Source organism: Phascolarctos cinereus, unplaced genomic scaffold (genome assembly GCF_003287225.1).
Source record: "Phascolarctos cinereus isolate Bilbo 61053 unplaced genomic scaffold, phaCin_HiC Scaffold_5;HRSCAF=322, whole genome shotgun sequence".
In the NCBI taxonomy this organism is placed as follows: Eukaryota; Metazoa; Chordata; class Mammalia; order Diprotodontia; family Phascolarctidae; genus Phascolarctos; species Phascolarctos cinereus.
Genome location: NW_027555958.1, coordinates 267531654 through 267546389, shown reverse-complemented (window position 1 = coordinate 267546389; position 14736 = coordinate 267531654). Strand labels below are relative to the sequence as shown.

At 38.6% G+C, this 14736-nt stretch overlaps 1 protein-coding gene across 14 annotated transcripts in view; it reads left to right on the top strand.

Annotated features, from left to right (window-relative positions):
- The window catches only part of RBFOX3 (RNA binding fox-1 homolog 3), a 1090709-nt gene that overhangs the window by 792001 nt on the left and 283972 nt on the right, over positions 1-14736 (top strand). The window lies entirely within an intron of this gene.

Genomic DNA, 14736 nt, shown 5'->3' with positions numbered 1-14736 from the left:
AGGCTGCCTGTTATCTAAAGTTTAGGGGCTGGAGTGAGCAGGGTTCGGAAAATTGGTGGTTTTTTTGTTCTCACAACTGCTAAAAATGACCCCCTAAGTGTTAATTATAGGCAAACCCTGTAGAGCTGTTGGGGTTGCTGGGAATATAGATGTAGCATAGTCTCTGTAGATACTCTCCCAGTTCCTACAGGTTGTGTACCAGGGCATGGCTGCTATGTGTCTTTAGCATACCCTAAGGCCTGGGTGAGTGCTTTGCTAATGGTATAGATCATGAGCCCCTACTGGTGTACTTCACCTTCATTATTATCATTTCAACCAATTATTATCATATTTTATATTATTATATCGACCAATTAGTGGAGCCAGATTCAATTAACTTTTCGGAAGAGGTATTTGCTAAGGTAGTACAGTAAGGAAAACTAGTACAAAACATCCCCCAGAAACGTCTGTGACACAATCTCTCACCATTACATACACGGTGTCGGAAAATTGAGTTTAAGCTTTACGCTTCTTGAACCCAGGATAGAGAGAAAAGAATTTCCAAAAATTAGTAGCTGTGAATTATTCCTTTGTCACAGGTGTGCTCTAAGCTTCAGCTCAATTTCCCCACACTATGTATGTAATGGTGAGAGATTGTATCATAGACTTTTGAGGGGATGTTTTTTACCAGCTTTTCTTACTATATTACCTTCTGGGCTCCTTCTAGAATATTTGAAGCTGCCTTTCCTCGGTATGTGTAGTTTGGTCTTGGCTCCTGATGCAGACACTGCTTCCAGCTACTTTCATCTAGGGACACTGCTAGGATGCCAATGAAAAATCCAAATCCTGTGACCCCCTGATGTTCACAAGGTCATCCTCTGGTCAAATGATTTCCTTGAAGGGGCTTATTTGGAGCAGTTCCTTCCTCTGTGCTGCCAGACATTCAAATGTTTGGGCCCCAAACAGCTTGTTATTTTATGAAATATCCACAAGTTATTACTGAATCTATTTAGTCAACCCAAGTACAATTTATATTAAGCATCATTTCATTTTATCCACTGGCTTTCACCCCTTCCAAACTGATGAAAGAATTTTTCTGTTCTCAGTTAAAATGTCATTGATTGATTGATTGATTGATTGATTCAACAGAGATGAACACCTTCTTCATACCTCTGATTGTTTGAAATTAGAAGCTCATAGTGGTGTGCTACTAAATGTTTAACAACCAGATTTCCAGGAGAAAAAAATGTAATGATAATGCCCTTTTAAGTTCAATCTGCATTATTAAAATTATCTCCATCACTTCTTCAAGTCTTAACAATTAATAAAATATAGAAAGCCTTGATTTATAGCATTTGCCAACTCACAAGGTATAATAAATATTTACATTGAACATTTAACAATAAGTTCTTGAGACCCAATTCAAGCAGGCTCCAGCATACCCCCGGAAGCCTGAGACCTCTATTATTATTACAGTAGAGACATGGGATACTTGGCTTTTGCAGGGAAATCCTCAGAACTTCAAATCATTGATTAAGGCGAAAAGACTATTTCCCAAGAAAGCTAGCCTCTGGTGGAATTTATATTGACTATATTCTTTGAATAACTCTGTGCTTGTAGCTTGCTGAGTCCACATGTGACACATAAATACCAAGGAGCCACTTGCTTTGGTGGGACTGATTTGTAAGGTCTCCTGCTTCCCCCAGACTGAAAAATGGGATCTAGAAAGGCCACTAATTTTGAAGGTTCACTGGGACTTTTCTTAACAGGCTAATGCCTATTCTCCTAGGTCCCTTTACTTTCCTTAGAGTTTTCTGAAATTTTCCCTAGGATTTACTATTCCAACAAGGAAAGGCAAATTTTCCTAAAACTAGACCAGCATGTTATCAAAATGTCTTGTGTGCTCAGGTCACTGCTATTCTTTCCCCGCCCTTTTAAAAATTATAAAATTTGTAGTTTAGGCAACAGGAAGACCTCTCATCCCTGAGGACCCTCTGAAGATTTCCTTCCCAACCACCAAATGTATATTTTCTAGGATAAGTATGAGTCATTATGCCCAGACAGACATAATGCTAGGCCAGTGGGCAGTGCTTTCAGTGATAAGACTGACTACAATGGGATTTCCAGGAATTATAGAATTGTTATCTACAGATATCACTGAAAGGAAGCAAGGATGAAGTGAGAAAGGAAGGAAGAAGGGAGGGAGGGCAGAAAAAAAAAAGCACAGAGGAGGTAAGGAAGCAAAGAAGGATATATTAGCCATGTCATATGCACCAGACACTGTACTTAGTGTTTTATAAATGTTACCTCATTTTATCCTCACAATAACCCTGGGGAATAGGTGCTATTATTAACCTCATGTTATAGTTGAGGAAACTGAGGGAGAGAGAGGTTAAGTGATTTGCCCAGGAACACACAAGTAGTCTAATGGAGCTAGATTTGAACACAGATCTTCCTGACTCCAGACCCAGCACTCTGTCAATGCTATTGCCTTGTTTTGTCTTAGTTGTCCCCTAGCTGGAGGAGGACTGGAATGAACTGACTCTTCAGTGGTGGTTGTACTGGTAGTTGAAGTGGGTCCTCCCTTGAAAGATGAACCAAAGTTTTGCTTCAGTCTTTGATCTGTAAATTGATCCTGAGAAGGAAAGTTTGGGATCCTAGCCCTTCTTGCCCATTTCCTCCAAGTGACTGACAGGTGGGCAGAAGGCTTCTGATTAGGGGTACTGTGAAGCTGAAATAAGAAAATGGATGTAAAGCCCTTTGCAAACCTTAGAACACTATATAAATATTGTATTTATATAAATGCTATATGCTGTGCTATGTATTGTTATCATCATCATCATCAGTGTTAGTAGTAGCCTCCAGTCTGATGTCTTCATTCCCTTAGCCTTCTACTGCCCTCCTCTTGAGCTCGGGGTATGTTTATAAAAGTAACACAAAGGTGTGCAGGTAAAGATTTAACAACCATGCTGGGGGATGGGGGGTATGCATATTCATTTGCAAGTTTAATCGGCATTACTAATGTATTCTTAGATCTAGATTATCTGTTGTATCATTTTAGTCATGTCTGATTCTTTGTCACACCGTTTTTTTATTTGGGGTTTTTTTTGGTTTAGTTTTTTTGGCAAAGATACTAGAGTAGTTTGCCATTTCCTACTCCAGCTCATTCTGAGGCAGTGTTAAGTAAATTCCCTAAAATCACATCGCTAATAAGTATCTGAGGCCAGATTTGAAGTCAGGAAGAGTCATCTTCCTGACTCCATATAGGCCCAGCACTATGGGCACTATGGCGCCACCTAGCCACCCAATAAAGGATGGCTTACTTGTCACCAATCAGCTAATGCCCATATTTCCCAAGGTTGTTCAACAATGATATTCTATTATCCCTTGTTCCTTGGCAAAAATGCACTTCAGCCTGGCATAAATAACATGACATATCCTCAATTGGAGGTGGGAGGGCAATAACCGAATGGGGTGAAGGAATTTACCCTTATCATTTTAAGTCACGGAGGAGAGAACAAATATCTATTAAGTATCTGCAGTGTTCCAGGCCCTGTGCTAAGCACATTACAAATCTTATCTTTTTTGATCTTCACAGTTCTGGGATATAGTTGTAATCATGATCCTCTTTTTTAGTTGTAGAAATAGAGGCAAAAACAGAGATTAAGTGACTACCTTAAGCCATATAGCCTGTATGTGTCCATAGCTACATTTGAGCTCAGGACTGAACTCTGTTATTTCTGTGATTCTAAAGGACTAAAAGTGCTGTTGCATCCTATAAATTTTAGAATCCCCCAAATTTGGCACCCTAGGACAAATCCTTGGTAATTCTGCCATAGTTATTTTTCTACTGAGAAACCTTTGACATTATTTTCCTTTTCCAATACTTAGCATACCCATCCCTAGTAAATAACCCACATGTTAGGATGAGTTGCATTTTAAATTAGTTCATTTCAGCCACTGAGGACACAGAGAAATCATCACATGTGTTTTTAAATCCTCCTCCTTGTCCCAGGCGAAGTGCTCTCTGAACTTTACCCATACATGTGGCCTTGCCAACTATGCCCTCAGCATAGTCCTGCGATTTCTCACATCCCAGTGACAGCAGGCACCAGGAAGTCCAGGGCTTTTGGTCCATGCCCTCTTTCTGACCTTTCTTAGGGACAGTGACAGATTCCTAAACTGTATCCTAGCCAGCTATTTCTACATCCAGGAATGTGGCCCACCTTTCCTGGTATACTGTATAACCGGCTGCCTCTCAAAGCTACTCCATTAACTGGTTCAAACGTGGCATAATTTTATTTTTAAATTATCTTTCTTTGTAATAAAAAAATTTCATTCAATTTAAAATGTTGACATTGTTCCTGGACATCCCGCCAGAGAAAGTGGTTATAAATTAAACATCAAATCTTTAATGGTCCATAAAGAAATATTCATCTCTGGTTATGTATATAGTGGATATAAATAGAGAGAAAGGGCTTTTTCATTTAGGAGTGGAAGAATATTCTTTTTACCTCTGCCAGATAATTTTTGCTAATGAATTTAATTAAAAGCAAAATTAATTTAAGTCTTTCTTCCTTTTTGTCTGTTGGGTTGTTTGTATTTATTTCTTTTCCAGGGGAGGGAGGAACATTGGCCTCATCTCCATTTAGAAACATTCCATGTGTTAAACTGGGAGCAGAGAAATGTTTATGCATCAGTCAGCAGCAGTGAGCCATTTTTGTTAACAAAAAGTTTGTAGGGTTGAGGCAGCAAGCAGCAGCATCAAATATTGGCTTTGGCTTTTCTCCTCTCAACCAACAAATTGCTGCTTTCCTAAATAGGAGAGGCAACTGAAGACTAGTTGATTAGGTCCCTATCTTAGAAGTGTTGAAATCTCTCTCTAATCCCTCTCTAAAGAGGTGTCAGTAAGCTGTATAGTTCAAATGGAAGGTGAAATAAATTTGGAAGGCAGAGTGGTTTGGTGGTGCCAGAATAGAAAAAGGAGGCATTTGGACACCTTTTAGGCATTTAGACTGGCTGCATCCATATGTTTTAAAAATTCTTTGTATCTCTTAGCTTTCCTTCTTCATGGTTGGATTTTTGTAATACATCTTGAGATCTTCCACCATCTACCATCTGTGCATCAATCTTGTCTTCTCAGTCGACAGGCAAGGACCCTGCTCTCTGTGAATGTTAGAGATGAAAGCTAAAATAAAAATTCCATTTTTCTGTGTAGTTTGAAATAAGGAAAGGGCCCTGGGATGGACAAATATGACCTGCCAGTTTGATTCTGGGGGATTCCTATCTGTTGGTGGGGCACAATGTCAAAACAAATCAATCTATATACATCTTTTTAGTGAATCATAGGACAATAGATCTAGACCTCGCAGGGATCTCTGAGTTCATCTACTCCAATTCCTTCATTTTACAGATAAGGAAACTGAGGCCCAAGGAGGCTAAGTGTCGGCATAGTAGGACTTGGAAGAATTTCTAGTCCAGAAGTTGAGGTTTAATGCAGGACTTAGAGTTGTGGAGCCAAGTATTTGAGAAATAGCAAAGGAATGAGAGGAAGAGATTTTAGGACGTGAGGACACACTAGTATTTGTGAGCAAAAGGGAGAGAGCCAGTAGAGAGAAACCGCTGCAGCAGTCACCCCTTCTCTCTCATGCATCATCAAAGTCCTGAAGGGACAGTTAGATCAAGGTCAAAAGTAAAAGGATTAGCTTTAGTGGGGAGTACGGAGACCTCTTCTTCTGTGATCAGAGAAGGAGCAGAGAATCTGTGATGATACTGAGAAGTTTTAAGGAATGGAGGTGACTGGTTAAGAAAGCTAATGTCAGATGATTCTAACCTTTTTTATTTTTAGCAGGGAGGCTGTAATTGTGGAGTAGAATGTAAAGTTTTAGGGAAGAGATAAGAAGAAAAGATTTGGAATGAATTCTGAGAATAAGAGAAGAAATTAATAAGTGTAAAATTTAAAGATTTTTAAGTATCAGTGACAGCCCTAATGCAGCTATGTTACATAAACTTGTAGCGAATAAAACTAACTCTGCTTCTTGATTTTTCTCCATCAGTGCTCACTGGACGGCTTGTCATAATGGATGGCTTACTGGACTAGAGTTACACCAAAGTTTGAATTCTGCCTCTCAGTTACCAAATCTTATCAATTCCACCTCCACAACATGTCTCCCATCTGCCCCCGTCTCTTAACTAGCACTGCTGCCACTGTAATTCAAGTTCTCATCACCTCTATACCAGATAATTAAAATAGCTCCCTAAATCTCCTCCATGAATCAGATATCTTGTCTTTCTAATCTATCCTTCATATAGCTGCCAAAATGATTTTTTTTCCAAAGTGTAAATCTGACATCTTTCCAGCTGGTAAATTCCATTAGTTCCTATTTGATCTTCTAGGATCAAATATAAAGTCTTCTATTTGATATGCAAAGTCCTTCCCAACCTATCCAACCTACCTTTACATCTGTAACGTATTATGCCTCTCCATACACACCATTGTCCAGCCAGAATGTTTTTATTGGTATTTCTCATACACAGTTTTCATATGTAAGCTGTTTCTCATACACGGCACGCAATCGCCAATCTCTACACTTTTGTACTCTATTTTCATATCGATATCTCAGAATCCCTAGTTTGGAACACCTACTTTGCAAGAACTATCTTCCTTACTAGGCCTTTCCTGAGTCTCCCTGTTGTTAATTAAGCCTTCCCTTATGTCATTTTGTATGTACAGTTATTTTTTTGTTTTGTATGTATATGTTGCTCATGAGGCAGAGCTCCACAAGAGTTATTACTTTTCTAGATGATGGCTTCAGATACTGGGCTGGGTACAAGATTTCATTCCTAGAGAGTACTGCTACTACTGGACTCTTCAGCTTGTGTGCCCATGTGTAGCAATTGGTCAGCAGTTGTGTTGGTAGTAGCTGGGGTGGCAGGCCCCTTCTCCACAGGGTAACTTTCTTGGGTGATGCCTGCAGGTACTATTTTGGAAGCAGACCCAGTAGACTCAAGGATCTTGCCTTTCCTATGGCTATTGAGGTTCTAGGATATCTCTACCAGACTGTAAGTATAGAAGGTGTTTATGGTGGTGCTTTGACTGAAGTCGGATGGGAGCAGGTATTACTTTGGCTTTTGTTTTTGTATCCCTTGAACTTTGCACAGTGCCTTGTTTATATTAAGGCCTTAATAAATTCTGGTTCATTGACTGGTTTATTAATGTGGCCGTGGGCAATTCCTTTAACCCCTCTGAACCTCAGTTTTCAGATCTGGAAAATGGGGTTAATAAGAGCCGTAGTACCTTCCTCGGAGGGTTTGTTTTCATGGTCAAACAAGGTAGTGAACATAAATGCTTTACAAACCTTAGAAATATCAGTAGCTCTCTAGTAAGTACCAAAGATGCAAAAAAGGCCAAAATCCTCTTCTTAACAACTCTGGGAAGGAAGTATCTAACTTTTATAGAAGGATTTCCATCTAAAATAGTTAAAATAATACCAATTATTGGCATTTCTCAGTTATTTAAAATGATGTCTCCTCCTCCCCAAAGAGTTCTGGAGAGTCCTACATTTGTTGCTCCCCAGACTTGGTCCCCCTCTACCTGAACCAAAGAGACCCCCGTACACACACACACACACACACAAACACACACACCTCGCATTAATAGTTGAAAAAATTACTTGTCCATTGATTTCAGTACTAGGATGAAATAAAAAAACTTCCCCTTAAAATTTGAAGCCTTGACAATGACTGGTTCTAGAGTTGTTAATTTACTAGGGATGGTAGTTATTGAGAGGCATCATGTTGTAATAGTAGAGGGCTGGCCTGGGAGTGAAGAAAACACAGGTTCATGGCCTGCTTCTGATGCATAATTGACTAGGTAACCATGGGCAACTTTCTTGAGCTCTCAGTGTCCTCAGGCAACTCTAAGACCAGAAGTTTCAGATGAGATGTCAGAATGAATTGGTGAAAAGAGTTTCCATAACAGATGTTCCTTATCCTGATATAAAATCTAAAATAGGGATCAGAAACACCCTTACCAAAAAAAGAAGTGAAAACCAAGGTCCTTCTATAGTTATTGGTCTTTTGTTTTTAAGTGAATGCAAAGTTCTGGACTTATCATGTAGGATGAGCCCTTCCCAGAACAGTCAGTGCCACATTTTAGACATAGTCCATAACATACAGGGGAGGGTATCTTATTTTGTGCAATATATATTCTGAGAAATCTGTATATAGTTTGAACTTTTGTAAATCAATCATATTTTGAATCCACTAAGGAATGCATTAATTTTTCTTTATAAAGCAAAGAATTCTTTTGGAAGATGAAGAGTAACACTCTGGTATATGAGATGTTCACCAAATCATGGAATCTTAAGAGTTGAACGGAAAGTCCAAGGTCATCAAATCCAAGTCATACCTCAACGAGAATCCTGCTACTGCATTCAACAGGGAGTTAAACCAACTTTTTTGAATACCTCCAGGAAAGGAGACTCCACTGCCTCTAGAGGCAGGCTACTGCACTTTTTGACAGTATTGGAGATGGGGAGGAGGGCAGAGCAGGGTGTCACAGTGGATAGAGCCCCAACCCTGGCATCAGGAGGACCTGAGTTCAAATCTGGCCTCTTACGAGCTGTGTGACCTTGGGCAAGTCACTTAACCCATATTGCCAAAAAAAAAAAGATAGTAATAGGATGCAAGTGATAGAATCAATAACTACAGGAAACACTGCCCTGATGGACCAGGGGCAATTGCTGTAAACTGCATTGTTTTCCTTATGTAAAAGGAAATTTTACCTCTTTGTCATATCTACTCATTGATTCAAACAAGTGTAATCTCTCTTCTTCACGATAACATTTCACATACTTGAAGAAAACACCTCTGTAATCTTGAATCTTTCTTACAGTCACCTAAATTAGGACTTTTTTTTCCTTTTGGTTGCCATATAACAATAATAGTTAGCATTTGTATAGTACTTTAAGCTGGTATTCCTAGCACTTTACAAATATTATCTCATTGTCACAACAACCCTGCTAGTTAAGTGCTATTATTATTTCTGTTTTACAAATGAGGAATCTGAGTGAGTCATTAAGTGATTTTACCCTAATCTTGTATCTTGTAAGTGTCTTCAGGGCAGATTTAAACTCTGATCATCTCGACCTGGTCTAGCTCTCTCTCTACTGCACCATCTAGCTGCCATATTATGCCACTGAGCTCGTAATCCACTAACACCTATGATGTTTTTCAGAGAAATGCCAAGATATCTTAGTGTAAAACACGTCATTCAAGGTAGTTAACTTACCAAACAACAAATGTAGGAGAACATCTATGTAGTGGTACTCTATTCTGAGCCTTAAGATTTATTTAACTGTCGTCATCACAGGTTCTTATGAAATCAGAAGATTTAAGAAAATAGAAGTCTTGATAAATGCTAGCCTCAAGAACAAAGGAATAAATACGTACATGAGCTTATAATTTCACAGGCTCAACATAAACTGTTCTTATGTCAGGTCCTACTGACTCAGCAGGGACAAACCATTAGGTTGAAAACCAAAAAATCAGCATAAACACAATCTTGTTTGTTGTGTGTGGATGGGTATGATCCAAGGTATATGTGCAATAAAGATGTGTATTGTTTTTATATTTTTATGCCACATTTGCAATGACCAAACACAAAGACCAAGAAATTAGCCAAAATCCATTAATGCTGACAGTTAACAACTCTTAGTAAATGTTAGGTTGAACCGAGTGGCTGTGACTGTGGCTGTGTTGAATTGAGTTGACCATGGAGGATCTAATGTTCAGAAATAATGACTTTTCACTCCCAGAAATCAACTCAATTGCCATCACCTTTCACCAGCTCCCTCTTCCATGGATGCATGTGATAGAATCAGCAGCTATAGCAAAGAAGTACTATGGTCAATCAGCCTGTTACAGCAGGAAAAGCCTCAGAAAGGCAACAGGCATCATCTCTGGGCTCACTGCATCTGAATCTCCAACTCCAGCACAAAGCTGTCCTGCTTGGGAACCTCAGCATTTCGTTCTCTCCCTCCAAGAAACACAGTCTGCTGAAAAGCCCAATTTCCCAGGCTTCTGTGAGAAATTTACGTGGGACTTGGTTAGGTTTTGGGGTTTTTTTAGCCCCTAGGGTCCTTTTCCTGCTGTCAGAAAAGACGCATTACAGAGGCTTGCTGATCGAGGAAAGGAGATGTTCTGATATTTGGCCAGGTTAGAGATAACTGGAGACATGGAAAAAGGATGGTTCCCTGACCCAGCCCTCTACTCTGCCTCAGGCTTGAGGTCTTTAGTTCCAGACCTCAGCTAAGGGCTTGGAACAATGATAAATTCTGCTTCCACGAAAGAAAAGAGTCTATCTAAAGGAAGCTAGGTGCCACCATTTCTTCAGCTGCTTGCTGAGCCAGCAAAATCAGAATCGAAAGTGCTCAGGGGAGAAGCTTTAAAAAGCAGTGGTCTTTGCACTTTAATAAAGCAAAATATTGAATAGATTTATATAGCAACACCCAGTCAACTTTCACCCCTTCTTTTCAGCCCCATTCCTCATAGAAAGACAGCTGACCCAATCATAGAGGCTTGTTTTGGGCTACTTAGGGTCAGAGCTGAGTTTTCAAGCAAAGGTCTTAGGATTTGCAGTCTCATGCTCTTTCCACTATACCACTTTGCTTTTCTAAAACTCTAGAACCTGGAGACACTGGAGACATCAAAAGGAGAGTTTTTCCCTGCTTCTTTCTGACTATACTTCCAGCTGCTGTTTTGTTATACTTCAGCACTACTCATTTTCCTTTGTGGTTTCTTTTCACTATAACCTCAGATTAAGTCCCAAGAATTATCCAGGAACCTGTCTAGGATTTGTTTTTTGTTTTTTCTTTGTATTTCCTGCTTGTTTTATTCAAAGCTCCTTTTGCCTATTTTGGGTTTGGAGGTTAACGTTAGCAGTGACTCACAGACTTATCCAGGGAGTGTATCATCTTGCATTTTTCCATTTTTTTTTTTGTAGCACTGAGTCCTCAAAACTATCCCGAGAGGCCAAGATTTTGTTTTAAATGCATCTAGGGTCCTTAACCTGGAGTCTAAAACTTGGAAGAGGAAAAAATAGATCATTATTTTCACTAACTTCTATCTGAAATGTGGTATTTCTTTTTGTTATTTAAAAACATTGGTATGAGAAGGGATCTGTAAGTTTCATCAGGCAATGAAAGGGGCTCATCACACACATACAAACACAGCCTGAACTAGTGTGTTTCTGGGAATCATGGTGAAAAGAAAGGATTCATTCCTAAAGAGATTTGCTTGGGAAAAGAGATTTATGTCCATTTCCAAAAGGAGAAAGGGCATATCTAAATAATTGACAGTAAAGCATCCTTGGTGATTACATTTTCTAAGGAACCTGAAATGATTCTAATATGTGGATGAGAGAAACTTTGTTGTAAAAAAGCCCGTAAGGTGACATTTTGTTCTACTAAGTTAAATGTTTTTTAATCAACAAATAATAAGCATGGTGGTATCATATTCTTTACATCTTTGAGTCATTTGTGAAATGGTAAAGAAAGCATCCATTTTTTAAATATTATTTGTGAAAGCCTACTTGTTCCATACTAATAACCTTAGGAGGTTAAGAAGTCAGTGAAGTTGCCCTCAAATTCTGTATAAATGACCCTCATAAAGATTGTGTATAGATGAAAGAGTGGGCATATAAGTTAGTACTTATTGTTTGGAAAATGTTAAGATCTGAGATTTTTTTTGATATCATTTGATATCCTTCACTCCTTCATTTTCACTTCATTCTCCCCAACTTGCCTTAAAATTAGTTCCTCAGTATTTTTACAGTTGCATTGCCTCCAGCATAACCTCTCTGCTCAATGATCCTCTTATCATAAACATCCAGTGAGGTATAAAACAGAGAGGTATATGTTCGTCCAGAGTATTTCCAACTATGATGGAGGGTATTCATCACAAAGTCAAAGTTGAGGAGAGATTCTCTGTGGATGGTGAGTTCCTTCAGATGTTCCTGATGGTGGATGGCATTATGTGGATGGCATTATGTGGATGGCATCTAATCCACAGTCATTGCAGGGCCTCCTGGAAAATATCAATGATCATTGAAAGGAGTTTGGCCTGTCCATCCACTCAGGAAAAACCAAATGGATAAAGATGAATGTTAATTGCCCAGATTTTGACATGCATCTGAATAGATAAACCTAGAGCTATCCAACAACATGCACACAACACAGATGGGCAATCTGGCAGACCCAGAACTGAAAAGGAATAAAGCTGGCTAGATTGCTTTCCGGACATTATGAAGCATTTTCACAGTCTCCTAGATTTCTATGACAACAAAGGCTCATATTTCTCACACAAAAATTTCACCAGTGAAGATTTATGAGAGTAAGACTTGGAATAAATACTTCTGCCCCTGAATAACTAAAGAAGAACATCACACAGAGGCAATGGAAAGGTATATTATGGGTGAGAGCAGACTGTAATATGTGACCAATGCAGAACTCTGAAAAAGTAAAGGATGTCGTCAAAGAATTATAACATGGGAAGAGCAAGTGATGACAGCTGAACAAAGTGTGCCATTGGTACCCTTGTAATATTAAGAGAAGGTAAAGAAAACAATTAAGCACAGTGGATCAGCTCCTGACTGTGAAGTCTTTTGAGAAGACATAGATGAGAGTTGTTTATCAAGGGCGAGCATGGATGTGATCTCCATCCTGGGAGGGAACTTCCAAAATGATGAGATTAAAATCCATTTGAATATTTGAGAAGTGAAGGACCAAACCCATATTGTTATTGTTTGAAAGTACCCAAGTAGAGCTATGGTGGCAAAGTCCAGAGAATGAATGATGGAGATTTTAAGAGCTCACCAATGGGAAAAGAGATCCACAGGACAGTAAGGAGAAGGCAATTGAAGTATGGAAGCAAGATCAAGAGAGATTTCATGTCCTTGATACAGACTCACTCTTCTGAGGGAAGGAAAAGGTAGATTTAAGGATCTCTGAGCACCACAAGTTGACCAGAGAAATCTTTATGGATACCATTGAGTGGGGACCTAGGTCTTTCCTAAGTGGGAGACAGAAATTCCAATTATATTGTAAAACAGCCGGTGGGTTTATACTCCTATCCAAAATAACCATAACTTCTAACAGCATAGTAGGGCCTGGAAATCAAAATGCTTATGGCCAGAATTGGAATAAATCAGGACCTTAGCCAATTCAGTTTACCATTTTATGGGCTCCATACAAGGTTATTAAAATAATGTTGCATGAGATTGGTGATTCGTCATCAGTGTTCTTTAAAATACTATGATAAATAAGGTAATAGGACATTATGTAGTACAGGTAAATGTCCTTGTTTACAAAAGGAGGGGAAAAGTGTATTCTTTAAATTATAAACTGTTGAGTTTGACCTCAATCCTTGGTAAAATTTTGAAATGCAGTATTTTTGAAGAATAATTTATTATGTGTTTAATTTTAAAAAGCAACAAAGTGAATCAAATATATCTACAACTAGTTACATTTTAAAATTAATTCCTACACATAGAATATCCATAACCAATTAGATTCTCTTCCATTACCTATTTGTCCATTCATCTCTATATTTATACATTTTTCCTTTTATATATTACTATTCAGTACATAAATTATTTTATTTCTTTTCCTAGAATCCCTTATAAAACAAATTATTTGTAAGCACAGAGAAAGGGAATCAGTAATTGTTATAAGCCAGTGTGAATTCATGAAGAAAAAGTCATGTCAGCCTAATTTCATTTCCTTTTTTTCAAAAGGACTTCTAAAGTGACTAGGATAAGAATGGATGGAAATAGTCAATACTTGAGGGGCTTTGAGAAGAGAAGCATACTAGTACAGTACTGGTAAAACTAAGAAGTATTTTCACTATCCTGGGAAACAATTTGCCCATCAATTGGAGAATAACAACAAATGATCATATATGAAAACAATGGAATATTACTATGCTATAAAAGTCATAAAAGAGATGGTTTCAGAAGGCCAAGTGAAGCCTTGTATGAACTGATGAAGAGTTAAGTTAGCAGAGCTAGGAGAACAATTTATTCAATAAATTGTTAGGAAGAAACTGTAAAGAAAAACAAGTTTGAAAAACTGAAGAACTTTGATCAATACAGAGACCAACCATGATTCCAAATGACCTCTAATGCTACTCACCTTCTGACAGAGAGGTTATGGAGTCAAGATGGAGAAAACATGTGCCAAGCAAAATGAACCACTACTACCACCTTGACCACCTCCAAGCCTAGAGCCTAGAGCCTGTATCTTGGACCCAAAAGCCTTGAAATAGCAATGCTTCCATACCAGTGCCCTCAGCCATCTTGGAAAGCAATCCTTGTAGAGATAGAGCAGGTACCTGCTCTTGTAGGTGTTACCACCATATCCACTGAAAACAAAGAAAAGAAAGTTCTTGTCACCAAAGCTCTTGTTACTATCAAATGGTTCAACATTGGAAACCAATATGATTTCATCCATGGAAATGACACTGAATAAGCCTTACCATTTGCTTTGTCTGTGTACCCAAAGGACCATGAGACTTTTCCATGTGACTTGCCTCTGACAACTTCCATATAAGTTATCTTCCGTTTTATAATGTGAGATCCTTGAGATCAGGAATCATTTTCGTTTTGTATTTTACCCTCAGGCCTTAGCATAGTACTTTGCACATAGCAAGTGCTTACCAAATGTTTTATCCAACCATTCACTCATTCATTCATAATCA